This window comes from Capsicum annuum, chromosome 1, assembly GCF_002878395.1.
Source record: "Capsicum annuum cultivar UCD-10X-F1 chromosome 1, UCD10Xv1.1, whole genome shotgun sequence".
NCBI lineage: Eukaryota > Viridiplantae > Streptophyta > Magnoliopsida > Solanales > Solanaceae > Capsicum > Capsicum annuum.
Window position 1 is genome coordinate 230,954,692 of NC_061111.1, and position 13,221 is coordinate 230,967,912.

General features: G+C 33.0%; 1 long non-coding RNA gene across 1 annotated transcript; it reads right to left on the minus strand.

The window, feature by feature from the left end:
• Positions 1 to 808: 808 nt before the first annotated feature.
• On the minus strand, positions 809 to 12,986 carry LOC124897086. Its single transcript, XR_007053677.1, has 5 exons — positions 12,847 to 12,986; positions 8,045 to 8,109; positions 6,195 to 6,255; positions 3,970 to 4,981; positions 809 to 1,813 (listed from the first exon to the last, which is right to left on the minus strand). It is a non-coding gene; the product is annotated as an uncharacterized LOC124897086 (long non-coding RNA).
• Positions 12,987 to 13,221: the final 235 nt, after the last annotated feature.

The following is a 13,221-nucleotide window of genomic DNA, read 5'->3' on the forward strand; positions in this document are numbered from 1 at the left end:
AATTACTTATGAAAATTACAAAAGTGATGAAATTGTAGTTAGCAAAAGTGTTTCGTATTTTAGGTTGATTTCTGCTATTGCTTCGGAACTTGCACTACTATAAAACATCATTTTTCGACAGCTGATGTAGTCGGAATGTGGTTGAAAATAAGGTAGTTTCGACTATTTTTTGACTGTTCATTGTAGTCAGAATATAGCTTGTCGAAAAAAAGTATTCCAACTACAATAGTCGAAAATTTTTGACTATAGTAGTCGAAAATTTTCGACTACTTTAGTTGAAAATGTACTCAAAATTTAAATAAATATTTATTTAATAATTATAAATGTTCTGACTACTCTAGTCGAAAATTTAATAAATATTTATTTAATAATTATAAATCGTCTGACTACAGTAGTCAAAAATTTAATAAATAATTATTTAATAATTATAATTATTTCGACTACTGTAGTCGGAATATTGATAAATAGTTATAATTATTTTAACTACTGTAGTCAGAAACTTAATATATAATTATTTAATAAATATAATCATTCTGACTATAATAGTCGAAACATTAATAAATAATTATTTAATAATTATAATTACTCTAATACTGTAGTAGAAAACTTAATATCTAATTATTTAACAATTATAACTGTTTCGACTACTGTAGTCGGAACTTAATAAATATTATTTAATAATTATTGTTTGACTACTTTAGTCAGAATTTTAATAAAAATATTTACCTACTAATTATATAATTAAATCTTGCATTAGCTTACGTTGCTCCCAGATTATAAACAATATAACTAATGTATTTTCACAGTAGGATCAAACAAGACAAAAATTTGTAAATATAACCACTTTAAAACATCCAAGACAAACATCAAATCAAATAGTTTAAACATCTAAATGTCACAACCAAAAACAAGAACAATAACTACAATCTAATTATCATCAGATTCACTCTCTTCCACATCATGGAATACTTGAGGCTTGTGCTTCTTAATCAACTCCTCAAATTTAGTAAACTTAGCATCGTTAGCTACACATTGCTGCGTCAATTCCACAATTTACTTTTTCATCGCTTCTATTTCTCCCATAGTTTGCAAAGTAGAAGAGGAATTGGGAAATAATGAAGGACTACTTGAGGATTGGAGAACTCCTGTCCCGTAGGTTCTACCTTTTTTTGGACCACCTACCACAGCTGTCCATATATTAGTCGTATCTGTAGGTGATGGTTGGACCATGGTACCATCCTCTGAAGTAGGTTGGATTTGACGCCAATCTTCTATGTTTTTTTGAAATTCTTCCTGAAAGAAAAATTATTTGTCAGTATGTAAACAAGCTAAGTTGTGTAATAATAAAATAATGTATGTAAAAGTTATTATCTTATATATACATCCTTAGCACGCGTTTTGACCCAATCCCCTCTTGTACCGTCCTTCTTTTTCTTCCTATGCGTCTCTTCGTAGACCTCAAGAAAAGTGGGCTCTTTTTCCCTATTTTTATATTCTTGCAAAATTTTAGAAAAAGTGATAATACAAGTATGAACTAACTGGTTTGTCAAACCATTAGATGTGAATTGAAATCCAAAGCCAAAAGTGGTAGAAATTGATAGTTGTTTAGGAATGAGGCACAATCATTGTTGTTGTATATTCAATTACATCTCAGTTTTACAAAAGGATAATATTGAACAGTAAAATATTTAGAAGCAGTTAAATCAAAGCCATATTACAAGAGGCATGAACACCACAAATTGAAAAGTTTCATTTGCATAGCTTAGGAAAACACAACACTCAGTAGCGATCACATCAGTGTTTTTTCATTACCCTGCAAATGAAAGAAAGTCATTTACTTTAGTTATTCAATTCATTATCATTGAATACATACAGTACACAGCTTCATGGAGTAAACTGGTTAATATAAACAAACTCTCATAGATTAGATTGTTGATATTAACCAGATTGTTGATATTGATAAGAAAAGACAAAAAAAATAAAGAAAACACCAATGGTGTTGCAGATACAAGATCTAGGGAGAAAATTGATGAAATCCCTCTATCCATAGATTACATTGGAATCATGGATGTGTCCAGATGTAATAAACAACTTAATAAGGTACAATCCTAAGCTACATTATCATAGTGCAACTTAAAAGTACCCAGAGACAAATAAGCTCAAATGTAACACTGCAGGACTAAGCTTTATAGGCTTTTGAATAAAAAATAAATATGGAGACATAGTATATGAAAGAGCTAAGGGGATAGGATGGGCTACTAATATAAGGACTGAAGCTAAAGCTATTCAAGATGCTCTGCAGTACAATTAGGAGAAATGGCTACATGAGGTGACCGTAGAACCAGACTCTCTTAGTATCACAAAGATAATCATTAGCTAGTGGAGAGTACCTTGGGATTTGGTGGGACTATGGAGGACATAAGCTGCCTCAGTCAGAAGATAGGAGAACAAAGTATTCATACATTCAGGGAAGGTAATTTTGTATAAAATCACCTAGCTAATAAAGTCATAAGAATCAATAGTAGTATGAATAACATAATAGTTGCTTAATGTTGGGACACAACTCTATGGTCTTTTTATCACTTTGGTGGATTCATGTAACGCTGCTCGTTTATTAAAAAAGAGCAGAGCGATTATTAGAAGTACATTCATAGACATGTACAACAAGTGTAGTGATATGACAAAGCGCGAAAAGTTTTTGAAAGTTAGCGACCTGAACAACATGTTCCAGTGTGGAATTCTTTGTTGTCTGGTTATATTAATAATGGACTCATTAAAGATGTGAAGTCACTTTTTGAGGATATGCCGGAGAAAAATATTATTTCTTGGACTAGTATGATGATAGGGTATGTGCAAAAGGACTTACCCAAAAAAGGCTTAAATTTATTGGCTAAGAATTATTCTGGAGAAGAAGGATCCAGGATAGAAGGAAATTGCTTGACTTTTGTGATGGCACTTGAAGCATGTTCCCATCTAATAGATTTGGACAAATGAATGCAAATACATGCAAAAATTATTAGAGCATTAGCAGATGCAGATGGCAATGTGTCTGTTGGTACAACTTTAGTTGACATGTATTCAAAATCAGGTTCCTTGTGTTACACGCTCCGATTTTTTGATGCAATGAAAGAGAAAAATGTTGTTTCATGGACTTCTGCAATCATGTCATTTGCTGTTCATGGATTTGCCTTCCAAGTTGTTGAACTTTTTCAGCGTATGGTAAACATGGTAATTAATCCTAATGAAGTGGCATTTACTGCAGTATTAACTGCTTGCAGTCATTGTGGTTTAGTAGACGAGGGAATGCAATATTTTACGCAAATGAGTAATCGGAATGGTTTAACCCCCAAAGAAGAACATTATACATGTATAATTGATTTATTGGGGCGAAATGAAAGGCTTGAGAAAGCATGACATTTGGTGGAGGGAATGGAAGAGAACCATCTAAGTGATGGGTGCTCTATTGGTGCCATTTGGGATGCACTTCTAGTACAAGAATAACAGTAGGTTCCTATTCCAAGAACATTTTCTATATGTCAAATAGAGCATCTACAAGAACATTACCAAGGTGTTCCCAAATAAACTAAAGAAGAAATTGGACTAAAGCGACATAAGCGCTTTCATTAGATTCAACGCTCTTAGATGGTAGACAATCACATGAATCGAAACATTTTATAATCTATCATGCTCAGATGCTAAAGTTGAATTTGAACTTTTGCATATCGACATATTAGTTCTCAGTTCCAATAAGTGGGAGCTCATGCGATCTTTTATTTTAGAAGATTAAGTTGAACTCTACAGAGAAAGATTCTAAACCAGGTACCCACAGACATATATATTTGGCAAGATCAATCTAGACATCAATCAACCATATACAGTGCAACAAAAGCATATATATTTGACAAGAAATTAGTACTTATTAGAACATTGAACTGAACCGAACAAATCAGAAATTTAAGCTAATATTACCAGTCTTCGTCGATGGGTAGCGAAACTCATCGAACCTCCTGTGAAACGAGCCACCCATTTCAGATGCTCTATTTGCCTTTGCCCGTTCCCTCCTCGCCCTATATTCAAGAGTATCCCATTTTTCCAAGAACTAGGCCCACACATCAGCATTTAGCCAACCAGGTTTATCCAAGTTCTTCCGGACCTCATACATGTGTTCTTTGATCCGTAGAGCTGCTTTTAACTTGAAAATGCATTGTATTTCATTTTCATGACAAGAATTTCATGCACACTTTGTCTGCAAAATAGTTTAATATAAAGTCATGAAATAAGTTGATGGATACAAAGGTAAATTCATCATTGATAGTATACTGAAATGGTAAATTCTTTGTTTTTAATTATATCATAAACTGTTTCCACATAAGAATTTTAATTTTGAGTCGAATTTCATTCCAACTACCCCACGACTCTGTGTAAAATGGTTTAATTGCTTTTATAATCATATGCCCTGCGCTATATGTGGGAATGAACCTGCAATAAAATTATATTAAATCATTTTAGCTTTTGATTATGGAAAAACATAAGGGTAACATAAGGGTTACTTACCCATTACCATCAGGGACGATAATTAGCCTCACATTGCCGTCATATTCTACTACCTCTTTAAATTTCAGAATATGAAAAATAGCTGTTGTAGCATTAGACATTGTAGCACTATCAATGGGTGACGATGTTGATATTCTAGGACCTCCAATTCTCAATCCAGAAAGGCTATGTGTGGATGATGTCGAATGTACAGATGAAGAGCTACTATGCAAAATATTATGGGGAGAAGAGGTGTGGAAATGGTTGGACGGTGGGGGTGTTGCCCTAGGAGGAGGAAAAATATTTATAGTAGCTGGTTGAAGAGTTGTGGTAACAGGTGGTGGTGGTGTATATTGACCTACAGAAAGATTATCAGGTCCTTTCTTACCTTTCTTACGTCGTCCATTAGCATGACCTTTTGATTCCATCGATTTTCTTTATTAACCACCTGAAATAAAAGAACAACCAAATTGAACAAAACAGATAGCACATAGAAATATGCCCATGCCATCACACAGAAACTATACTACATTTCATATGAAAAATAGACTTATATGATATAATATCATAGACTTATGTACTATATATGATCATATAATATCACAAAAACTGTGCCATCACTCAACCCATAACAAGCTTTAGCTTAGATATCTCTTATGATTCTTTTTACTGTTTTCACTGTTGCTAGCTATTATTTTGTCTTTCCATTTTATGTACATAGGAGTATGTTGCTATTGAGATAGTAGTGGGTCTGCCCTACTAGTTTTGTAACACTCAATTTTTTGGTTATATGAAATCATTCCGTTACCAAAAACATAATTCTCATCTCTCATTTTTATTTCCTCTTAAGGGAGTCAAAAATAGGTACCCTGAAGTAAAATCATGTTTTCTGAAGCATAAATATCATGCACCATAATGGATTAGTAGAAAGAGTAATCATCCATATTGATAAGGGGAGGAGAGTAATTTCCAAACATCAGTTGATCCCCATGACTAAGAGAAGTGACTATCAAACCAGGTATGCTAGTAGCAGCTACTATTAGAGCAACTATGCCACTAGAAGGGTGGCAGATTCCTCTGTTCAAAAAATTTGCAAATGGGTATATTGAAGAAGTCCCCAATCCCATATGGACTTACCATAAATACATACCTTATTCCAAACCAAGAAAAGTTAATGAACAGATATGGGACACCAAAAGATCTGGATGATTTCTGTCTGAAAGTGAGTGAAACGTTTCATTGATGTGCAAACTCATTTTCATTGATTCTTTTTTATTATTTCTGCATTTGACTTATTCTATTAATAAATCATATCAGGCACAACTTGTTAACTATGTTCAGTAAAGAGCTCTTTTAGAAGGCTATCCATGCTACATGTGGAGCAGAAATACAAGTGTTTTGATTTGGAAAACTCAAAACCCATGGACTCGTCTTATAGTCCAGTTTTATGATCATCTCCTCGACCAAACAACAGGATTCTATGGCTGCCACTCTGCGGCAGAACCAATTCATGTTCAGCTTAATCTAGAAACATATTCTATAGAGGTAATCATCTGTCTAGCACTGTTAGAGGATAAATCTGATACTTTGGCTAAAATAATAGAAAGTGGATGTTCTTGAACTTAAAATAATATATAGTATTGAAGGTTAGAATTCCGAACCTGAAGTGTATGCCTTGATCATTTTTCTTAAAATAATTTCTGGAACTTCACCTGCTGCTTACTTTTACAAACAGGAAAATAAATGTAATAGTTATTGCTTCTTTCATATCACCTAGACTTAAATGTGCAAATTTTGCATCCAAAAAGGAATAATGCAGGAACTAGCATGAGATCTGGCGAAATTCTACTGTTCTCATGACTATTTTACTCAATGTCTACAGGTTGTGAACACAATGTCGGAGGAAGTTTCTAATGTTGCTATAGAAGCCTCAGTTTGGGATTTAGAAGGCGAATGTCCATACTCTAAAACCTCTGAAAAACTTACTGTGCCACCAAGGAAAATTATACCTACATTTGAGATGAAGTATCCGAAGTTGAAGAATCCAAAGCCAGTGAAGTATCCGAAGTTGAAGAATCCAAAGCCAGTTTACTTTCTTCTTCTCAAACTCTATAATGTGTCGGATAATCGCATATACTCAAGGAACTTTTACTGGTTGCACCTAACAGGTGATGATTACAAGATTTTGGAGACATTCAGGGAGAGAAGACCACCCCTCAAGATAATTTCTCTAACCTTTATTAAAGGATCGAGCTATGAAATGCACATGCTTATCCAAAACACATCAATGAAGCCAGATTCTAAAGCATAATAAGTTGTTTTCAACGTATCAAGCATAGGCTTAGATGACTAAGACCTACAACCTATCAGGTCCAACGAGTTAATGGACAACAATCACCTTGATTTATTGATATGTTTCTAATTCTAAGTCTTCAGATTAAATCATGGCGAATTCATGTAATCACATTACTTTGATCTCATAGAGTACTGCCCTTAGCTGCTTCAAATTATTGTGCAAAAAGTCCTGAAGTATTTACCGAACACTCCATTTAACTTCCCATCATCTTTATTCCAATTGATGGCACGAAATCACACGGTGATCACTTCTCAATCATTAATTAGTTGAAGATCAAGCAAGCAATAACAAGCTTATGGAGGTTTACACCATTGAAAATCTATAGGTGCTTCAATCCCAGAATAAATATTTCCCCCTTTTAGATGGATTAAACTCAACTACATAAAGAACCAAGAGTTTGAAAAAACCCAGCTCCAATTAAGATATAGTCGCATAAGATTCAAGTTGGGAGAAATAAAGTATGTTATTAACACATAAATATAATTACTAGATAATTAAGTAGAACTAGCAAGCCATAACACAGCTCGACACAGATTAGCAATTAATGAATCGAACTAAATCAGTAGAAACATACAAGAAATATGTAACGAAAAAGTTGCTAAAACAAATATACATCAAACATCCATTTTTTCTATGAATTCAGCATTAATAAGCTGCTTGCTTATATATGCTTCAAAAGTACCACAACTATAAACAATAAACTCGTAGAGGTTTAGTCTTTTGAGATTCTATAGGTACTTCAACTAGAATGGACTAACTCAACTCAATTAGCAAATTAAACTGATTTCTCAGCAATTTACACGAAATACATAACAAACAAGTAGCTAGAAAGACATTTATGAACAAATTTCATTGTGTATGAAATTGCATATCAACCAATCAATCAGCTGCACCTTAATCCCAAATACATTTCACTATGAATTCAGTATCAACAAGTCGATTGGTTATATGCTTTAATAAATACAACACCATTCTAAATTATAATGCAATGTAGAATTATTATCCAAATGATACTGAGGGTATTGTAATCCACCAAGGTAAAATTAGAATAGAAAATGCTTAAAAATAATAATGCTATGTAGAATTAACTTAATGTTTCATTTTTTAGTTGATAAAGTAGAAAATGTTAACAACATAAGATCGAAGCTTCCATACCAACTTCAGTCGATTAGCAGCCTCTACAGAATAGTCCTGGATATTCTCTTTAAGTCCTGGTTTAACTGGGAAATTGCCATTGTAGAAATCACATAATAAGCTAAGATTAAATTTAACGGAAGACAACACTCAAGAAATCATAAATAGAAAATACTTAGCCACCAAATAAATTCTGAACTACACCAAAGACTTCACAAATAAAAAACTTGCTTTATGTAAAGGAACTAAAGAAGTAGGATTTAAGAAAATGCAACAAGACACACAAATCATGCATAATATCAGTAGTTTTACCACTGTAATTTAATCAAACAATCAGAAATATTATTACTGGAACTAAAAATGTTAACAAAGAAAATACACTATATTGTTAAGTAAAATAGCAAAAAGCAGCAGCTAAAATACAATTCAAGACCCTATTAATACACACTACTATTAATAACAACTCAATCCTCATCGCTTGTTTCATAGTCATTCATCAATTCTTCCTCATCACTTGATTCATATTCATTCATCATTCTTCCTCATCACTTGTTTCATTTTCATCAAGTAACTCTTCCTCGCTTATTTCATTTTCATCAGTTAGATATTCCTCGTTATTTTCCCCAAATGTTCCTTCTCCATAATCATTAATATTCAATCTAAGTTTAGAAGGATCAAATTCTTTATATAGTCCTTTGTTATGCCATAAATCACCTGATAATTCATCATCCACCCTTTCTTCAACAGTTGAAATGTCATTCTAATATGCTACATCCAATGCATCTTCTACTTTAACTCTACCCATGGGCTTTGTTTTTATAACTACCCGCCCTGCAGATTTATTCTTACACAAAGAATAAGGAGCGTAATGCACTTATTTCACATTTTGTGCAATGACAAATGGATCATAGAGTTCATACTCCCTTGTATGCTTAATTTTAACTTTTTTGTACTGAGGGTGTATCTTTGTACCTAACCTAGGCATAGGATCATACCATTTACACTGAAAGAGAACCAATTTTTTCTTTGGCCAACCAACATGATAATCAAGTTCTAAAATCTCATGAAGCACACCATAATAATCAACACCGCCATCACCTTTCACCTAAACCCCACTATTGTTGGTTTTCTTGCCCCTAGAGAACTCTTCTGTATGAAATCTGTATCCATTGATAGAGTACTTAGAAAACTTTCTGACTTTAGCATTAGGTCCCCAAGCTATATCACGTAAAAATTAGCCATTTGAGCCATAATTAAGTAGATTATGAACCTATAAAAAATTCAAAAAAAGTTAGAATTTAAATATACATAAGATTGAACAAAAATGTAAATCATGTTAAATATTTAAGTTACACTTACATATTCTCTAAACCATACTGAAAACATAGGATAAATAGTAGCATCCCCGTGTAAAGCCACGAAGTAGCTGTCCGACAAAGTTATGACTTTCATTAGTTAAAACTTAGATAGACCTTGAACGATTGTCCTTAATATAAATATACTCACTTATAAAAAGTGAGGATCTTGTGACAATTTAATAATACATGTGTTGTAGCTAACTTAAGCTCCACCTTATTCAAATATCGAAGTGAACCACCTTTCGGACTTCCTTTACCTGGTTGATTGAATATTGAAAATGGTGGTGCTGAAAAATTTGTATTGCCTCCATCATCATGCCTATTAGGTCAGTTTCTCAGCCATGGTACATCATGTTCAAAATAATATGAATAAAAATAAAAGGTCTCTTTAGCCAAATAAGCCTCACATATTGATACATCAATTCGGGATCTGTTTTTTATGGTCCGCTTATATTTGCCAATAGTCCTGTATAGTATGATCTTTTAGATAAAATAATATTCAATTAAAACACATGAAGGTAAATGATAAAGTTCAACATCTCTCAAAGGGATACATCTATCTACATTGAACAGGCCCTCCAAGTTGTGTCTCACGAAGGTGAATTGGAAGATGGTCCATAACATCAAACAAACCAGGAGGAAATTTTTTTGCCAACTTGTTTAAGGTTAAGCGAATGTTCATATCCATCAAAGAATGGTTCTCCTTCCTTAATGTGTTAGAACATAAATATTTGAAAAATAAGCTTATCTCTATTATGGGCTTTCATATTCTATCGGGCAATGCACTGAATGCAGTATGCATCAGTGACTCCATGAAAATGTGATGATCATAGCTCTTCATAGAGGTCAACTTTCCTTCTTTCATGTCAATTCACCTAGATAAATTTGATGCATATCCATCTGGAATTCTCAAATTCTTAACCCAATCACAAATCACTCTTCTATCATCCAAAGTGAATGTGTAACTGGCCTTGAGTTTCTGAATCTTATTGTTTATTAAACAAATTGTCAAATTTTTTTTTCTCAATATGCATGGCATCCAGATTATGAGGCAAAATATTGTTCTTCCAGTAATCTAACTCCCAAAATATGCTTTGTTTAGTCCAGTTATGAGTAACACCATAACCAGTTATCCTGTATGGTGGAGACTTTGTTACCTTAGGCAGATTCCTTACTCTATCCCAAATTTCTTCTCGCGACAAAATTGGCGGTGGCTCCTCAAAATTAGATTTATTCTTAATAAAATCACTAGTATTTCTTCTAAACTCATGTCACATTGGCAAGAATTGACGGTGACAGTCAAACCATGAGTTTTTACCCCCATGATTCAAAGTGAATGCTTTTGTGTCTTCCATACAACAAGGGTAAGCTAACTTGCCTGCGGTTGACCACCTAAATATTATTCTATAAGCAGAAAAGTCATTTATAGTCCACATCAAAGTAGCACGCAATCTAAACTTTTGTTTCATGGATACATCATATGATTCCATACCTTCATGCCACAATAAGTTCAACTCATCAATCAATGACTGCAGATATACATCAATTAAAACTTTTAGATTACGAGGACCTGGAATAATGCAAGTTAGAAATATATACTGACTTGTCATACACAATTCATGTGGGAGATTATAAGGAGTCACAAACACTGGCCAACATGAATATGGTGTAGCTGAGACAAAAAATGGAGTGAATCCATCAGTAGATAATCCAAACCTAATGTTTCTTGTTCACTAGCAAAATCAGGATACACAATGTCAAAATGCTTCCATGCTTCTTTATCTGATGGATGACATAAAACACTAGGTGGTCTTTTATTTTCATAGTGCTATCTCATATGAGGGGCAGATCTCATTGATGTGTACAACCTCTTTAACCGTGGTATAAGGGGTAAGTAATGTATCGACTTCATAGGAACCTTCTTCTCTTTGGCATGTGTGACTTCCTTATAACGAGGTTGATTTCAAAATTTGCAATGTTCTAAATTTGCATATTCCTTATAGAATAACACGCAACCTTTCTCGCAATAGTGAATCCTCTCTGATGAAAGTCCTAACTTGGAAACCAACTTCTTTGTTGTGTAGAAATCTTTGGGTAAGTCAAGTTTATTTGGGTTAAGTTCATTCATAAGTCCAATTATAGAATTCATGCCTTCTTGAGAAATAGAATAATTTGACTTAATACTTAGTAACGGAACGACAACAGATAACTTAAAATGCACTGATCCTTCATAAAATGGATGACTAGCTTTATTTAACTATTCATAAAAGTTCTTATCCTATTCATTTGGATCATTTTGAGCCCCTGACTGTGTCCCAAAAGAATCCCTGACCATCTCACTATATCGTGAACTTTTAACATTATTCTCTCTTCTTGGACTTTCAATATAATTCTGAAAAGCAAAATTATTAGCAGCACTACTCTCTCCATGAGCTCTCTAGACAGTATAATTTAACATAAAACCTTTCTTATAAAGATGTAATGTAATAACATCTGGACTCAATAACTTGCAATACTTGTAAGTCCAACAAAGACATCTAATTGTCCCTTCAGCAATAAAATCATTAAGTGTCATTTCTTTAGCAATAAATCCAACTACCCCAGCTTTATATTCCTCTCTCAACCCTATATGGTTAGGAAAAGTTCTATTATATATCCATGTACGATCTTCATTTTCCATCTACACAAGAACGACAACAATAGTAATAGAAAAGAGAAACAAAAATAAGAGAACCAAACCAATAACAGAAGAAAAAACACCAACAATAATTTTCATACATTTCAGGGCTTAAAGGACCGTTAGTTTTCAATGCTTCACTTAGTTTTAATAGTTATTTATGAATTTTTTTAAACATTTATTGTTCTACCACAACCATATCAGGTACGATAGGCACGTCCCAAAAACTAGCTATTGAGGTGGGAGAGCCTAGGGCTATATAATCCCTATATTAATTTCTCATTTACCCACTAACAAAAAGTTACTGATCCAAACTACATAACTACAGAGCTTGTTGAGCAATGAACACAATAATAATTAAACAAAAGAACAGAATAATCCAGCATTTAGTGTATAAATTATAAATTGCACAAAATTTCTATCTATTTTTTCTATATAGAATAGCCAAAAATCAATAGAAATGCAAAGAAAAATGAAAAACCAAACTAATAATATCTATAACTTTCTAACCAAAAAGGCTTAAACAAGCAACTAAAAATTTCAACTACAAAGAATGAACTACTGTAAAGGCTGGTATAATTCCCAGCATCAAATCATTCTCATATGGTGTCAAATTCAAATCTAAGACAATTTCTTATCACTACTCAATTTACTCTCTTCCTCTGCCTTCAAAACATCATCAGATTTGCATTCAGTATGATCTTTCTCTTTCTATTTCTTCATTAATTTATCAAACAATGAATTGGATAAATGCTTTTGAGATAATGAATCGGAGAAAGTAATTTTACCTTGGAATAAGAGAGAACAAAATTAAAGCAGCGCCTTTGTAACTATCGCCACCGCCTTTGTGCATTGTCGCCGTCACCGTCGCTAGTCAGGTATAAATTTAGAAAGAAGGGTAGAGAGAGAGATATGTGGCAGTGAGATTAGAAAAGTGGAGAAGGGTTTTGTTCTATTTATATTTTATATTCCAACAACCCCGGTCGAGTATAAATTTAATATATTTAATAATTTATATTTTTCGACTACTACAGTCGGATAAACATTTAACATATTTAATTATTTATTTAATATTTCTGAGTACATTGGTCGATTATATATTTAATAAAATTTTATATAATTATTTAATAATTTAATATAACATTCCGACTATAGCGGTCGGG